The sequence below is a fragment of the Rattus norvegicus genome, chromosome X (assembly GCF_021556685.1).
Source record: "Rattus norvegicus strain SHRSP/BbbUtx chromosome X, alternate assembly SHRSP_T2T, whole genome shotgun sequence".
NCBI lineage: Eukaryota > Metazoa > Chordata > Mammalia > Rodentia > Muridae > Rattus > Rattus norvegicus.
Window position 1 is genome coordinate 51,663,020 of NC_141554.1, and position 18,524 is coordinate 51,681,543.

At 34.0% G+C, this 18,524-nt stretch overlaps 1 protein-coding gene across 19 annotated transcripts in view; it reads right to left on the reverse strand.

The window, feature by feature from the left end:
* The window catches only part of Mageb16 (MAGE family member B16), a 218,310-nt gene that overhangs the window by 149,415 nt on the left and 50,371 nt on the right, over positions 1-18,524 (reverse strand). For 17 of the 19 annotated variants that reach the window (XM_087599994.1, XM_087600004.1, XM_087600001.1 and 14 more), the window contains one exon: positions 5,754-5,868. The gene's annotated coding sequence lies outside the window, so the exon portion shown is untranslated. Of the gene's footprint in view, positions 1-5,644; positions 5,869-18,524 lie in introns of all 19 variants that reach the window. The other 2 variants (XM_087600003.1, XM_087599989.1) reach the window with 1 other exon arrangement.

Here is an 18,524-nt window from a genome sequence, read left to right on the forward strand (position 1 = left end):
GAGTGGGCAGGCTTGTCTAGTCCCTGATCTTAGTGTGATTGCTTCAAGTTTCTCTCCATTTAGTCTGATGTTCACTACTGGTTTGTTGTATATTGCTTTTACTATGTTTAGGTATGGGCCTTAAATTCCTGATCTTTTCAAGACTTTTAACCTGAAGGGGTATTGAATTTTGTTAAATGTTTTCTCAGCATCTAATGAGAAGGTCACGTGTTTTTTCTTTGAGTCTGTTTACATAGTTGATTATGTTGATGAATTTTCATATACTGAACCATCCCTGCATCCCTTAGATGAAGCCTACTTGATCATGATCATTTTGATATGTTTTTGGATTTATTTTGCGAGAATTTGATTGGGTATTTTTGTATTGATATTTATAAGGGAATTTGGTCTGAAGTTCTCTGTCTTTGTTGGGTCTTTGTGTGATTGATGTATAAGCATAATTGTGGCTTCATAGAAGGAACTGGGCAGTGTTCCTTCTGTTTCTATTTTGTGTAATAGTTCGGACATAAGGAGAATATTTCTAGAGGAGAACGCAGATTCCCAACTTTTGGGCCAGTAAATATCTTGAACAAAATTAAAGAGAAAAACTTCCCTAACATGAAGAAAGGGATACTCATAAACATACAAGAAGCCTACAGATGGGCTACTCCAAATAGATTCAGAGTGAACGAATAAGAGTAAAGAGTCAGAGAAAAGGCTGAAAAACAATTTTAAAAGTAAATGGTCCCAAGAAACAAGCTGGAGTAGCCATTCTAACATTGAATAATATTGTCTTTCAACCAAAACTTATCAAAAAACATAAGGAAGGACACTTCATATTCATCAAAGGAAAAGTCCACCAAGAATAACTCTCAATCTGAACTCTCAATCCTGAATATCTATGGTTCAAATGAAAAGGCACCTACATTCATAAAAGAAACCTTAGTAAAGCTCAAAGAACACATTGCACCTCACACAATAATAGTGAGATGTTTCACCACCCCACTCTTAGCCATGAACTAATCATGGAATCAGAAATGAAACAGAGACATAGTGAAACTAACAGAAGTTATGAACCAAATGGTTTAACAGCTATCTATAGAACATTTCATCCTAATACAGAAGAATATACCTTCTTCTCAGCACCTCATGGTACCTTCTCCAAAATTGACCAAATAATCGGTCACAAAAGACGCCTCAACAGATACAAGATTGAAATATTCCCATGCATCATTTTAGATTACTACGGACCAAGCCTCATCTTAAATAACAACAAAAAAGACATAAAATCCTGTAAATACATAGTCTTTATTCACAAACTCCTCTGCTTTGAGAATATTATTTCTGGAATAGTAAGGGTTAAGGGCTATTACTATGTGTTTCTTAGGATCATTACTCATGAATAGTTCATAAGTTGGAAATTTTACACTTCACCAGTGTCCTTGAATTTTACTTTTATAGTCTGTAATCATAAGGAATTGAACATATTTTGGGGAAATGTTTAAGAAGCTTTTTTTCTGCAGCATTTTATTTGAGCTTATGCATGTAAATAATTGTTTATTATTAAATAGGTACTAACTCATATGTTCAGTGATACTAACAATTACCATGAAATTTCTCAAAGTTCTTATTCTACATATTACACTTCATTTTTCTTTCCTTGTTCTTGCTATAAATGCTTAATTTTAATCTGTTCATATAAGAGAACATCATCTTTAAATATATTTCTGGACAGCTGTTAATAACACAGCACATTTTTATGAAGTAATTATTATGATTTTCCCTAATGAGGTTCCCACAACCAAACTACCTTTCCCACAAAGAAATAAATCAATGAAAAATCATAAAGTACACATGGAGTTCTTTATGAAAGGAAACATTAGAATCTAAAATTAGATTTTTACTTGAATAAAAATGAAATAAAAATAGCATCATTCTAACAGCTTTCCAGGGTAACTATTTCCTCTATAATTCAGTTAAGTATAATGGATCTTTCTGGGAAGTAGTGGCAGGCAGCTTTAACTTCAAACTTGGGAGGCAAAGGCAGATGGATCTCTGAGTTCAACAACACCTGTTCTACAGATCAAGTTTGAGAAAAACACGAACAACAGAGAGAAACCATGTCTTGAAAAATGAAAAACAAACTATCCAAACAACAACAATAACAAACACCCCATAAAAATAAAAAGAATATTGTATCTCTCCTCAATATTATGAATTAATGTTAATTACATTAGTTCCTAATATAAAATTATTATATAAGTACACATAAACTTTATAAGGTATTCTATCCTTCATACTATATATGTCTACTATGTAATAATATAGTTAATTAATATTATGAAATATCATATATATATATCATACATAACTTCTCAATTTGTTGTAAAACAATTTAAAGCAATGAAGGACTTTTCTTGATATGTGATATTCAGTTCTATGAAATCAAGTAATATATCTTTAGCATTTGAATGGTTAAATATTTCTCATAGTAATGAACTCAATTATCCCTGTCATTGACATGAAAGTTCTCTGATTAATTTTTCCACTTTGTTTTTTAACATTTTGGAGAACTTATTCTTTGGGAATTAGACCATAGAATAAATATATTTATCATTTTATATTGAATATTAACATATATTAGCAATAGTGAATTTTCCATTATTTATTATTGTATATTATCTTACAGTTAAGGAGATGTTTATAACATCTTTGTTGTAATAAGATTTTTTAAAAAGTGTTAGCATTCAGAGAATGGTGTTTTTTTCAAAATAAAATATCAAAATAAATAAGAGAAACAAAGGAAAGATAGACTCAAATAGCAAAGCTGTGTGTGAAAAAATCCTGCTTTTTAAAGCTTATATTTTCTGATAACATTTCCATTTTTGCAAAGTGTTTTGTATAATATGATGACTTCTATCATTGCACAGAATACATTGCAAAAATAGGTGAGAATTTTATTGACTGTTTTCAAAGATTTAACCTATTTCAGTTTAGAATATGCATAAACGGAACAGAATGCATGTTACTGAATTCTTCAATGCAGTGGACAATATTTACTTAAACAGAGAAAATTTATTGTTTCATACCTTAAGATCATTGATAATACTTTTATTTACTGTAGAGTTAGGTAAAAAATGCAGACAACAGACATGGAAAACACAATATTATTTAGTACTTTCTATTAATTACTCATTAGATTAGATACATTTACAGGAAGCACTTATATGTTCTTTCTACTGCAGGACTGAAGATCCTATAAAAATGGTCTGTAAGTAAAATTGATCAGAGTTTTTCCTTAAAAAAATTAACTACACCTTTTATTTGGAAAAAAGTCATTAAATTGTTCTTATTTAGGGAGTATAGTTGTATTTGGCCAGTGCCTTAAATTATTTATGTGCTATCATTAGAAATGGAATTATGTAGAAATAACAATTAAGAATATTGGAAAGGATACATAGTACCACAAGGTAATATGGTAAAGCTGAAGTAAGACAATACAAGCAGGAACTCAGTTCAAGAATCATTAGAAACACTAGAAATACTTTATGTAAAAGTTACAAAAAACATACTATGGAACTGTAATTTATTTTTAGATTGCATATCAAAGATCAAACTTAAGCCATAAAGTTCTAAATATAATGTGAAAATGCTGAAATATATCTATTTATTCATTTACTCATTCAGCCATTGTTTTTAGTCATTCAACTAATGTTTGTAAGCTCATGTGCGTCACACACACACACACACACACACACACACACACACACACACACACACAATATGCCAGAATCTATCATTGACATGAGTCATAAAAATGAACAAACAAACATACGTGGTAGGCAGTATGAAAGATGGATGAGGTAAAAATAATTTCTAAAACTTCCACATAGATAGGCAATAAATTTGTTTAGACATGTATTTCTTTGGACATTTTAATGAAAAATAATTTAATTGTGACAATTCAAGCTAAGCACAACAATGATAATGCAGATTGAAGATAAATTACAAAGAATGTTCAGTGCTTCCATTATTTATCTGTTCAGACAAATTGAATGCTGGAAACTATATCAAAAAAAATTAATGAATTTTAAAGTTTAATTACATGTAAAAACTAACACACTTAGAATCTATGTTAAGTTTAACATTTTGCTTGAGAAAAAGAGCAAGTAGTTTTCAAATTGATAGGTTATTAATCTTGAAATTATGAGAAAACTAAGTATTTAAATTCTAAAAAAGAACTTAATCAGGAAACTCTGTAAGTTGAATTATAATTAATGCAGCTGTTCTTATTGGATGTTTGTAGCTAATGCGTCATGTAATAAGAACCCAAAGAGAATGTTAATTTCTTGAAAATAATAGCAGGATGTTTCCCTTTCTTTTGCCTAATTTCAAGCCCTATAACTAACACCATTGTGGTGATTGTTATAAAACAAGTCATTTATGTGTATTGGTTGGGTTTTTCTCAGCATGATACAAGCCAGGGTAATTTTGGAAGAAGAAACCTCAGTTGAGTAAATGTCTACATTAGACTGTCCAGTAAAGATGTTTGTGCAACATTTCTTTATTTACTGATGTGACAGATCCCAGCTACAGTGGACTAGTACTGGATACAATGAGAAAATTGGCTGAACAAGTGAGGGGAAGCAAGCCAGTAAAAGGTACTCATCTATGGCCTCTGCTTCTATTCTTGCTTCCAGATTCATACCCTGATTGTTTCTATAATGATTTTCCTCATTGTTAGACTGTGGCCTGAGATTATAAACTGAAATAAATAATTACTTATCCATGCGTTTAGCCATGATGTTTATCACAGCCATATAAAAGTAATTAATATACCACGTGATTGTTTGGTATATTATCTTGAGACAAGGGGCTTAGGTGCATATTTTACATATTAAAAGCTTACATGGCCTACAGGTTCTCCCAGAATCCCCAAGTCTCTAACCTACCCCATTCCCAACCTTGACCTTTCCAGCTCAGGGCCTGGGCTGCCCTTCCTCCAAATGCTCTTCTTTATATAATCCAGAGAGTTCAATCTCTCTCTCTCTCTCTCTCTCTCTCTCTCTCTCTCTCTCTCTCTCTCTCTCTCTTTCTCTCTCTGTCAATCTGTCTACCTGCCTCTTTACCTTTCCTTCTCTTCCTCCCTCTCCCTCCTCTTCCTTTTATTCTTCTCCTTTTCTCTGAGAATCCTCTTTCTCTCTTCCTGCCCCCCCTTCTCCCTTCGTATGGCCTCAGTCATTGGGGCCAGGGAACTCTCACCTTCCCTATGAACCTGTGTTTAATATAATCTAAAATAGCTTGAATTGGTTCATTTCACTGGCAGAGAAATAACCTATCACTGCTAATATATTTAATGATTCAAATATCTTAAACATATGGAGAAATGCCATGACCTGGAAAATGAAAAAAAAAATGTCAACTATTCTACTATTGCTAACTTATTAAAATTTAAGGCATGGTTATAATTAATTTACTGGAGTAAAAATAAACTCCTAAACATTCAAGAAATAAGGTTGTGCTCTATTTTATATATCACAGGAATTAGTGATAGTAACTCTGATGAATTGCACAATTTATATTAGGTTTATCCTTGGTCAGAAACTCCATATTCCCAATGATCAAAATACAGAAATTTAGAAACAAGCGAGAATAAAGAGTAAACGTGATCAAATGGCAGTTTACAATTTAAAGCATACATCTTAAAGTTCTATGTTTATACATTGAAGGAGTGCTAAGGTTTTAATACTGCAACAAACATTTGAATTCCTTACCCCAAAAATGTGTTCAACTGGAGAAAATTTTGAAACACTTTAGCTTTCTCTTGCCCATCTAATCCGGAGGCAGCTCTGTGCAGTTAGGAGGAAGGTACACAATTCTTGATATTACCTGTGGGATGAAAGAAAAGAGCTTAGCTTGTTAGCTTGTTTGCGACATTCAGGTTTATCTGAAGCCTCCCAAAGGGAATGTTTTCTGCTTCCTATAACTTAGAATACCATGTGAACAAGAAAAGAAACAAATTTTGGATGACAGATTAGAAGTAGCAGATGACATTGCTGAGCTTCAAGATTCTTCCCTACTGCATGGGAATGCAAACTGTGAGAACTGGAGGATAAAAATTTTCAGGCAGAAGAATATAATAGAAATCTATATTGCTAGAAAGAGTTAGAAGAGATAAAGTTGAGGCTAGTATATTGTGTATTGAGAACATGAAGAAAAATATGAAGGAACCCTGTGACGATACATCCTTTGAAAATATGTGAGAATATCTATACCCTTCACAGTAGACTGATTAATAAATGTATTCATCTGAATAAACCTGCATAAGCTTTGTGTACAAAACCTGGAACAAGTACTTGTTTTTCCAAACACTGAATTTTCAACAAATTATCTAAGGTGTACAAAGAAAGAGAGAAAAGTGGTATATTTAAAAAAACAAAATAGGTCTCCAATAGGCCTGTGACTTACTAGACATTAATGAGAAAATGCCTTTATTAAACGTATGCAAATATATAAAAACCTAAACTGAATGCAAATAAATAAATTCCACCAGCAAAATAATTTTTGAGTAAATATAATACAAAGAAAATATATGTTTTTAAAATAGAAATCCAAGAACTGAAAAATGTAACAGAAACTAAGAAATATACTGGAAGCATTCCATAGCAGATTCAAATAGACAAAATAGACAATCATTGAATTGATGATAGATCATTTGAAATCATTTAATCTAGTGAACACATATTAAATATGATGATGAAAACTGAATGGAGCCTGAGGGACATATTAGGGCACCTTAAAAAAGAAAAAATTCTATCTTAAAGATATCTGAGACAGAGAAAATATAGAACTTTTTGAAAAAAATTACAGCTGAAAATGTTGTAAATTTTAAGAACTAATATCTACACAAAGACAAAATTCTCAATAAATTTTAACTAAAGTAATCTCGGACAGACCTATATCCAGATATACTACCAAGTGTAAAATGTCAAAAGCAAAATACTAAGAAAAAAGCAATATGTATACACATATATACAGTGAGATTATGACAGGAGAATTTCTGCCAGAAGGTAATGAAGTAAGATTTAGGTTCTGAAAGGAAGTAAAGATAATCAAAGATAATATCATCGACCAAATTGTTGATCAAAAATTATTGGAACTAAGAGCAGAATGAAGGCAGAAAATATGCAAATATGAGAAAAGTTGACAGCATCCTTTAGACAAACAAAAATAAGCAAAGAGACCTGTGTACTGGGAGGTGTTCCTCTTTGGACCACTGATTAGGTAAAGACAATATCCAAACATTGATTTCCAAATATAAATCAAACACAAAGGGATTCTTTATAAAGCAAGGTTCTTGGCTGAATGAGAACCAGGCAGAAACAGAAGCAAATAGATTTGCAGAGGTTAATTTTGAGACAGAAAATAGGGTAGATAGTTTTAGGAATATAAAGGTTTAGTTTAGAAAGGGAGGCAGGGCCAGTCCTGCCAGCACTATATGTGGCTTACTTGGGCCTCCTAGAACCCTTCAGTAAGCATAATACACAGAAAAAAGTAAGCTGTGGTAAATTGAGCACTAGGTAAAAGTTATAAATTTAAAACCTTAAATTGAACCTTAAATTATTTAAACAGATCAAATAGATCAAAAATATTTTTATTTTTTTATTTTATTTATTTACATTTCAAATGCTGTCCCCCTTCCTCATTTTCTCTTTACAAACATGCCATCCCATCCATCATTTATCTGCCTCTATGAGGATGCTTCCACACCCATCCACACACTCCTGCCTCATCACTCAAGCATTCCCCAATGCTGCTGCCTGGAGCCTCCATAGAACAAAGGGCCTCCCTTCCCATTGATGAACAAAAAGGCCATAGTCTGCTACATATGCAGATGGAGTCATGGGTCCCTCCATGTATACACTCTGGTTGGTGATTTAGTCCCTGAGAGTTCTGGGGGCTCCAGTCAGTTTATTCTTGCTATTCCTATGGGGTTGTAATCTCCTTCAGCTCCCTTAGTCCAATCAGAATGGCTAAGATCAAAAACTCAGGTGACAACAGATGCTGGCAAGGATGGTGGAGAGAGAAGAACACTCATCCATTGCTGGTGGGACTGCAAGATAGTAAAACCATTCTGGAAATAAACCTAGACGTTTCCTAGAAAATTAGAAATAATTCTACCTGAGGACACAGCTATACCACTCCTGGACACATACTCCAACATATAACAAGGACACATGCTCCACTATGTTCATAGAAGCCTTATTTATAATAGTCAGAAGCTGGAAAGAACCCAGAAGTCCCTCCAGGAAGGAATGGATACAGAAAATGTGATACATTTACACAATGGAATATTACTCAACTATCAAAAACAATGCCTTCATGAAATTCATAGGCAAATAGAATGAACTAGAAATTACTTTTTTTAATTAACTTGAGTATTTCTTATATACATTTCGAGTGTTATTCCCTTTCCCGGTTTCCGGGCAAACATCCCCCTCCCCCCTCCTCTTCCTTATGGGTTGAACTAGAAATTATTATCTTGACTGAAGTAACACAGTCACAAAAGAACATACATGGTATGTACTCACTAGTAAGTGGATATTAGGAAAAAGTTTGGAATACCTACGATATAACTTACAAACCATATGAGGCTCAAGAAGAAGGGAGACCAAAGTATTGATGCTTCATTCCTACTTAGAAGGGGAAACAAAATAATCATGGAGGTAGAGAGAGATAATTATCTAGGAGGGAGAGAGGAGAGGGAGAGAAAACGGGGTTGGGCAGGATCAGGTGTGGGAGGATAAAGGAGTTTAGGGTAGGGAAGTACAGAGTGTCAGGAAATTGAACAGAGGTGTGTTGCATTGGGGTGGGGAACTGGGGGTAGCCACTAGATAGTCCCAGCATTCTAGGAAAGCAAGAGGCTCCCAGGACACAACAGGAAGGACATTAGCTTAAATACCCAACAAAGGGAAAGAGACTATATCCAGAGGTTAGGCAAGGCCCCTGGTTGGTTGAGCGATGGGGCCACCCACCCATGTCAAAATGTTTAACTCAGAATTGCTCCTGTCTAATATAGGAACGAAGAGTGGATCAGAGACTGAAGGAAAGGCCATTCAGAGATTTCTCTACCTAGAGATCCATCCCATATGCAGCCACCACACCCAGACACTATTGCAGATGAAAAACAGTGCTTGTTGACAGGAGCCTGATATAGCTGTATCCTGAGAGGCTCTCCCAGATGCTAACCAAAATAGATGTGAATTCTTGCAGCCAACTATCAGACTGAGCAAGAGGACCAAACAGAGGAATTTGGGAAAGACTGAAGATCAAAAATTTTAAGATACATATCACCTTCCAAAACAGAATTATAATTAGATACAAATAGCTGAAAAGTCATATAAGTATTAAATGGATTTAATTGGTAACCCAAGCTTTATTAATTAAAAATCGGCAACATGGTTTCACTAGTGAAACTAACAAATGCATAAAGAATTTACACAAGTACTCATTTAAAAATCTTCAAAAATATAAAAATTGTGGGAATAATTTAAAACTCAATTCTATGCAATAATATTGCCCTCATACTAAACTGCAAACGTTATTAAAGTTACAATTTTAAATGGATAGGTTAGATAAATATAAATGGAACTACCCTCACACAATAAAAATAAATCGAATTTGATAATATATACTTAAAAATAAAACTGTACTCAGATTTGGAATATGACTTTGTAAAATGCTCACTGCATAAGCATTCACCCTGGGTCAAAATTCCATAGCACAAGTAAAATACAGGGTATGGTTATATACAACTGTAATACTTGCTTAGAGGAGGCAGAGACAGGTGAGTTCCTGAGGCCTCCTGGACAGATTGTCCTACTAAGCAAGCTCCAGAGCAGTGAAAGTCTTTGCCTTAAGAATTTGGATGGCTCTCAAAAAATGACACCAGAGTTTGATATTTACATGCACACTTTTATCTACACAAGCATGCACCTGCATGCATACACACACACACACACACACACACACACACACACACACACACACAAACTTGCTACAACAAAATGACTCAGCACTAAAATGCAATGATAAAATTGATATTTCAACAAAAAGGATGCATGCTGATCTTAATGCATGCTGAAAAGACTTTTTGACAAACTCAGATCTCTTCATGGTAGAAATTAATTAACAAATAGGAACACATTAAAGGCAATATGAAAGGTGACTATAGTTAGCATCATATTCTAGGACAGAAGACTAAATACATTTCTTCTAGGATTAGAGACAAATGAGGCTCTCTTTTTGTTTTTCTGTTTCTCTTTAACATAGGAAACATGAGAAATACATTTCCATATTTTAGAAATTATCTGGTTTGTCGTATGGACTTGTTGTAATAAAAGATTACCTTAGACACATTGTCATATGACAGCCTAGAAATAGAAATCACAGGCCTTAAAATTGAAGTATAATCTTCATAGGTGCATTGTATTTGCTCTATTGTTCATCAAAAATTTTAGACTTATTAAACTGGGAAAGTGGAAATAAATTAAAAGATACTAGTAAAATGGGAAGATGATTATCAGGACAAAATTTTCCAAAACATTAAAAATCCTTGGGCTTCTATTTATTCTCTTCTTGTTGAACTATTATGTGAACATGAACTTAATGATATTTTAAGATATTTAGAGATTAATATATTTTGTTCCATCATATGTTTTCTTTGTCTCATTCAATAATCTCAGTAGAAAGATATTGGACTTTGTGGTTGCTTTTTCTAGTTGAGACTAGACACCCTTTATTTATTTATTTAAATTTTGTCTCAGTGTCTCAGTTACCTTTCTATTGCAACAAAGGGACACAATGACCAAAAACAACTTATAAAACCAGTAATTTAAGGGGTGACTTACAATTTTAGAAGGTGTGTTCATGATCACAGAAGGAGGCACGATAATAGGCAGGTATTATGGCACTGGAAGAGTAGCTAAGAGCTTACATTTGATCATAAGCACAAGAGCGAGATAAAGAAACAACTAGAAATGGCATGGACTTTTGAAATTTTAAAGCCCATTTCCAGTGGCACACCTTCTCCTCCCTCAGCCCACACTATAGAATGCTTCTCAAATAATTTCACCAACTGTTGACTAAGTATTCAAATATGCAAGCCCATTGGGGCCATCCTCATTCAGACCACCATACTTTGTATTCTTTTCAAACACACATTTTGTAGTCTTTGTTATTGTTATTTATGGATATTTTCTATTTGGAGTTAAATCTTTTTCCTGATTTTCATTAATTACTTTTCTATATATTTTTAGTTTATTAAAGTTATGTAGAACAGGTACTTTAGTACTGTTCAGATTTGTCCAATGTTTGAACATCTGCGGGAATATTTCCAAGCAATTTTTTTCCTGAGAACGTTACCTTTTCAAAACTATTTTGAATATCACAAAATAACCATTTTTGTTAATCCACACTTTCAGTTTGGTTAGAGTTGAAATCATGTAGGAAAACAAAAACAAACAAAACAAACATGCAAACAAAACCAACTTTGAAAGTATATCTGAAAGGTTTAACTGAAGGGATATTTATGCATAATGTGGGCAGCAATCAGCCACAGGCTGGGTTTCAAGACTAAAAAAAAAATCAGAATGTGACTAGTGAAACAGCAGAACAGTTTCGGTTTCTCTCCATTACTACTAGAATACCCCTCTCTCTCTTATAGTGTCCAAAGGATGTATTGTATCATCAGACCATCAAATAATAAAAACCCATTCTCTTTAAGTCATTTTATTAGTTATTTTGTCACAATAAGAAAGGTAATATAGACTGTTATAGTTTTTGTATATTTTGCAGATTCTATTTTATAAGTGATCTTAAACTTTCTTTTAAAATATGCATTTTCTCTTATGTAGCCTCTGAAGGCTGTTATCCATTCTATTAGTGTTCAGCAATTGTTCTGATAGCTTTTTAGAAATGCTTTGAACCATGAAAAGAAAAAATTGAAAAATAATATGCTCTTAATCTTTGAAGATGAGCTTCCTGTATGTTGAATATGCCCTCAATAATTAGTCTAGCTATCTGTAGCTCTAACTTATCCTTCACTTGTATTTCAGAGGAGATTAAAGATTAGCTGAAATTGAAAGGTTAAAATTTTAATGTCTTTTTTCAGCTCTGAGCCTGAATGTGGTCTTTTTGTTCTCTCAGTATAGGCAGATTTTTTTTATAGACTATTCTCCCATATATTGTCATTCTCTAGCGATTCTATTCTAGAATTTTTAGTATATCTCTTATCTGTCTTGAAACGTAGTCTTTTATAAAAGCTACATAGATCATGGAATTGTTCACATCTGGCAAGACAAGAGAAATCCCTTTATTTCCGAGGAAACCACCAGCTAAGTCACAACACACAATCTCAACACTTTGACAATAAAGTCCATATCTATATAATTCTTCTGGCAGTAGAAACAGGTTTTGTATTGAGAGGTTCATTTTTCTTCTTTTCTCAGTGATTCTGCGCTTTATATAAATGGCATATTTATTTACCAGGGGAAGTTAAATATATAATATAGTATATAATATATAACAATATAAATATATAATATAAAGGACTATGTCTGATTTTTCTGTGAAATAAAAATATTTAAAATATTTTTTATAAAATAGTTTTCCATAAAATAGTTTACATACAGAGTGTGCACTGCCAAATTTATACTTACATCTATTGAATATGAAGTTAAGTGTTAAGTGAATTTTTTAAAAACTAAATCAGTATGTTAAAAAGACATTTGGCTGTCACACTTATTGCAGCATTATTCACAATATATAAGAAATGAAATAAGTCTAGCTATTCAAAGTGTGGTATGATATACATAATAGAATACTATTTGCTCATAATAAAGGGCAAAATCCTGTTATTGGCAACAAAAAAATCTAGAATTAAATCATTATATCAAGTATAAGTTAGACACGAAAAACAAATGATGAATGCTTTTACTCATATTTGGAAAGTATAACATTTGATCTCATAGAAAATGAGAGTAGAGTGATGGTTATGGAAAGCTAGGTGTAAAAGCAGGTCAGAACACTTGATAGGGGATTCACAATACTAAGTTTTAATTAAGGAGAAGAAGAAGAGTAGAAGGAGGAGGAGGAAGAGGAAGAAGAAGGAGAAGTTAATTCTCATTTCCTGTTTTATAGTAAGATGATTACAGGTAATGATTATGTGTTACGTATTTCAAGAGCTAAAATAAAGGATATCAAAATTTTCCCTAGAGAGAGATGATAAGCATTTGAAAAGACAGTTGTGTTTACTTGCATTTCAAATACCTACTTACCATGCTTGCAATTGTCTGTATATCTTTTTTTGTTTGTTTGTTTTAAAGATTTATTTATTATGTTCTGCTTACATGTATGTCTGCAAGCCAGAAGAGGGCACAGGATCTTTCTTTCTTTCTTTCTCTCTCTTTCTTTCTTTCTTTCTTTCTTTCTTTCTTTCTTTCTTTCTTTCTTCCTTCCTTCCTTCCTTCCTTCCTTCCTTCCTTCCTTCCTTCCTTCTTTCTTTCTTTCTTTCTTTCTTTCTTTCTTTCTTTCTTTCTTTCTTTCTTTCTTCATTTTTGGATTTTTTTAAAATTTACATTTCAAATGTTATTTCCTTTCCCGGTTTCCCGGACATAAGCCCCCTATCATATTCCCCTCCCCTTCTTCTATAAGGCTGTTCCCCTCCCCATCCATGTCCCCTTCCTGCCCTCCCCCTGACATTCCTGTACACTGAGGGTCCAACCTTGGCAGGACCAAGGACTTCTCTTTCCACTGGTGCCCAACAAGGCCTTCCTCTGCTACATCTGCGGTTGGAGCCCAGGTCAGTTCATGTATATTCTTTGGGTAGTGGCTTAGTCCCTGAGAGTTCTGATTGGTTGGCATTGTTGTTCATATGGGCTAGCAAGCCCTTTCAGCTCTTGCAATCCTTTCTCTAAATCCTCCAACTGGGTCCCTGTTCTCAGTTCAGTGATTTGCTGTTAGCATTGACCTCTGTATTAGACATGCTCTGGCTGTGTCTCTCAGGAGACGTCTATATCCAGTTCCTGTCAGCATGCCCTTCTAAGCTTCATCAATCTTATCTAGTCTTGGTGACAGTATACCTAGGGAGCACATGTGAGGCAGGCTCTGAATGGCTGCTCCAAACTCTGCCTCCATGTCCCCTCTTATGAATATTTTTGTCCCCCCCCCTTTAAGGAGTAAAGCATCTGCCCTTTGATCATTCTTCTTGAGCATCATGTGGTCTGTGGATTGTATCTTGGGGAATTTGAGCTTTTGGCCTAATATACACTTATCAGTGAGTGCATACCATGTGTGTTTTGATTCTATAGTTTTACTCCTTTTATAAAATTCAAGGATATTTTATGCATCATTTTTGTATTTTCAAGTTGGCTATTACTAGTATTTATTTTCATCATTATTGTTAAATTCCTTGCCACATTTTTAAAAAATACGTACATACTTTTTACACCCAGAAATTTCACTTTCACTTTTCTGCAGTTTGTTATTCATCTTCTGAATACTTCTAAAATTCCAGGAATTTAGATTATATTCTATTTATTAACATTTCCCAATATATAGTGTTTTGTTAAAGTGTACATGTTTGCCAAAGGGCTGGTAATTATTGTATTTTTGAATTGGGAGGCTTTACTTCACTAATATTAAAGAACATATATAATTCTGAACTGTGCTATTGATGATTGAAATGTTTATAGAGGATGAATTGTAATATCTTCCTCTTTAAATATTTGCTTTCTTTCTGTTAATATGCAATCTCAGTTCCCTTCTTTGGGGTATGTTTCTGTTCCTGCTTTATGCAGGTCTTCTGTGGTAGCCATTGTCGCTCTGAGATCATGGGTGTATCAGCCATGTCACATCTAGAAGTCAATGTTTCACAACACTCCTTTATCATTTGTACACCATTCCTCAATAGTTCTTTACATTATCTCTTAATATTCCTTGAACTTTGGAGCACGTGTATAAATGTTCAGTTTAAAGATGAACATTCAGTAATCATTTAGTCTTAGCACTTTGGCCAATGAAAAATATTTGTATTGACAACAACTTCCTTTGCCAACAGATTCTTCACTGTCATGTCAACCAATTCCAAATATTCTTTACATGTGGGGGAATACTGACAATTGCATGTATGGTCTAATATAGACAAAATATTCTTTGTTGAATTGATTTTGTAGTTATTTTTCTTATTCTAACTTTACAGTCAGAAAATCTCATATCATAGAGAGAAAACAAAAATGGGAGTTGTAAAAATTCTACTTTGTTTTCACTTAAGTTAAGCAGTTCAAATGATATAATCAGTATTAAGGATATAAAGAAGGTGATAAACACTTCACCAACATTTCCATAGTTTCTCAGAGGTCAACAAGTACTGAATTCTTTCAGTGAGTATGTGGAACCCAAAGAGACTACATCCATTAGTCAGACAGAACCGGTAAGGGAACATTGCAGACATAACCAATCTACAAAACTTTGAACCCAAAATTGCTCCTATCTTAAAGAAAATGACGGACAGAATTGGAGCAGAGACTGAAGGAATGGCTGACCTGCCCAACTTGAGACACAGCAGGCACAAATCCCTTACACAACATACTTCATGCTATGTTGTGCATTAAGACAGAAGCATAGCTTGGCTGCCCTCTAACAGGCAGTAGCAGAGTGGGAGTAAGACAGATGCAGAAACTCACAGCCAAGCATTGGAAGGACATCAATGACCACTATGGAACAGTTAGGTGAAGAATTGAAGGAAGTGTAGGGGATGGCAACTCCATAGGAAGATCAACAGTATCAAATAACCTGGACCCTGGGGAGCTTCCAGAGATGAAATCACCAACCAAAGAGCATACATGAACTGGTCCACGGCTCTGGCACATAAGTAGAGGTGGGCTGCCTTGTTTGTCTTCAGCGGGAGGCGATATGTGTGATCCTGTAGAGACTTTATGCCCCGGTAGGGGGATACTTTACAGGGGGGCACCCGGGAGAAGATAAATAGAGATGGGGGGAAGAACTCTGTGAGGGAGGAACTGGAGGAGGACAATATTTGATATGTAAAAACATAAAATAAATAATTAATTTAAAAACGCATCATTTTGAGAAGATATTAGAGTTCTTCTAGCCAAACAAACAAACAAACAAACAAACAAACAAAATGTAGTGGAAGTGGGGCCTGTATTAGTTGGGTTACTATTGCTATTATGAGACAGTGTGACCACAAACAAGTTGGGAAAGTATGGATGTATGCAGCTTACAGTTCCACATTGCTGCTTATCACCAGAAGAAGTCAGGACAAGAAGTCAAATAGGGATGGAAACTGGAGGCAGGCAGAAGGCATGAAGAGGTTCTACATATTGGATAGTTCTCCCTACTTTCTGAAAGAACTCAGGACTACCATCTCAGAAATGGAGTCACCACAATGGGCTGGGCACTCCCACATCAATTACTAATTGAGAAATTACCCTACAGGCAAACCCTCAGCCTAATTTGTGGAATCATTTTCTCAATTGTGACTCCCTCCTCTCAAATGCCTTTAGTTTGCATCAAGTTGAAAAACTAGCCAGCACAATAGCTGTTTACTCTTCAGATTCTAGTGCTTGACCTTAAATGTCATGCTAACAGATTTTTCTAAAGCCTTCCTATTACTTTTAAAATATTTGCTTTAAAAAATTGCAAAGCTGGGCTGGAGAGATGGCTCAGCCGTTAAAGGCTAGGCTCACAACCAAAAAATTGCAAAGCTAGGCACATCTACTCCAACTGATGCTGGACAAGGCAGCTCAGCTAGAAGAACGTATTCCACGTATAGGCAAGAGCCTTTGGCATAACCCCAGTTCCAGTTGTTTGGGACTAGGAGGAGGTTAATGAGACGGATGTGAAATGAAAAGGTAAAAATATAAACAAATAAATAGAAAAATGATTTTTGAGCTATAGCAATTGTGTTCTAAATATTCAATGAAATAATATCTCTTTTGAAGAATGGGAGATGCAAATTGATTTATATTCATTTCATTTTTTATTTTTGATCATCATATATGTGCTAAACTGGTGCTATCTATTCTTATTGTGAAAGTTATGAGTTCCTCAGAAGTTTTATGATTATTTTTAGATGAAAATTAATGAATCTCTTTCATAGACATTTTTCTCAACAATTGTAATCTCATGTATTTCAGGGTGAGTTTATAATAAGCAAAAATATGCCTTTGTATGATATTTTTAAAAGGATGTAAAAGAAGCAAAATAGGTGCATTGCAAACTGTGAGTATAATAGAATAAATGTTTTCAGCTACATAAGACGCTTGTCAGGTTTCATTATTTTGAGAAATATTTGCACAGCGTGATCATGATAGCTTTGTACAGAATTGTCTCTAGAGTTGAATTAATATTACCATTATGCTTTTGAAAAAAAATGAGCTTGTCAAGGAAAAGCTAATTCCATTTATACAGGTATTTCTATGACTTAATATTTTAAAACACTGTAAGCTTATTAGAACCTCTAAGTAATCTAAAATGGTATAAATCTATAAATTTTTCACCTTATGTAGCATATTCCCTTATTCATACTGATACATGTTATATGATGTTAGAAAATGCTTATTTTAAATTATGCATATAATTATGCAACATTTATTTAGTTGTGGTCTATAATTAGAACTTTGATAAGCATAGTAGTTATGAATAAGACTAGCATGAAACCAAGTGTCCCAACACCTCAGTAGCCTTTGATGAATTAACATATTCTTTACCAGGAGATCTCAGGACCAAGATCAGGTGTCATTTCTATTTTGATTGAGATGAGCTTAGGTTTTTGGTCAGTGTGTTTAATATTTTCACTTGCTAGAAAGATAGATGTGATATGTTCCCTATACATAAGGATTTTATTTCTGTTTATGGAAGTAATTATTCATAAACCATCTCAACACAAGACAAATGCACTGATAGGCTGAGAGTATAAGACCCATGTTGAGCTGCATAGGGAAGATTATAACTCCCAAACAGTGTTGGTCTTAGAGGGATTCCTAGGAAATATTGGGTTTTTATCAAGGTTTTGAAATATGACCTGGTGTTTATCAGTCAATATGTGTAGGGGGACCATTTGGTGAAGAAAATTATCTCATTGAAGAAAGAAAAGCAGACTAACACTTAGAGTAGTGTAGTGTTTGACTAACATTCATAATCTACTAGCTTTTATCTCCCACAAAAAAACTGAAGAAGGATGACCAAGATGAGGATGATTAGGAAGAGAAAAAGAAGAAGGAAAAGTAAGAAAAAGAGGAATGGTAGAAGAGGATATGGAAGAGAAGGAAAGAAGGAAAGGAGAAAGGAATGGAGAAATGGGGAGAGACAGAAAAATGGAAGGAGGGAAGGAAAAAAGAAGGGCAGGAAGAAAGAAGAAAGCAAGTTTTGTGTGATTGTGTAAGTCTGTAATTCCAGCGTATGTTTGGCAAAGGTGGCAAGACTTTAAGGTTGTAAGTAGGTAAATTATATGGAACAGCGAG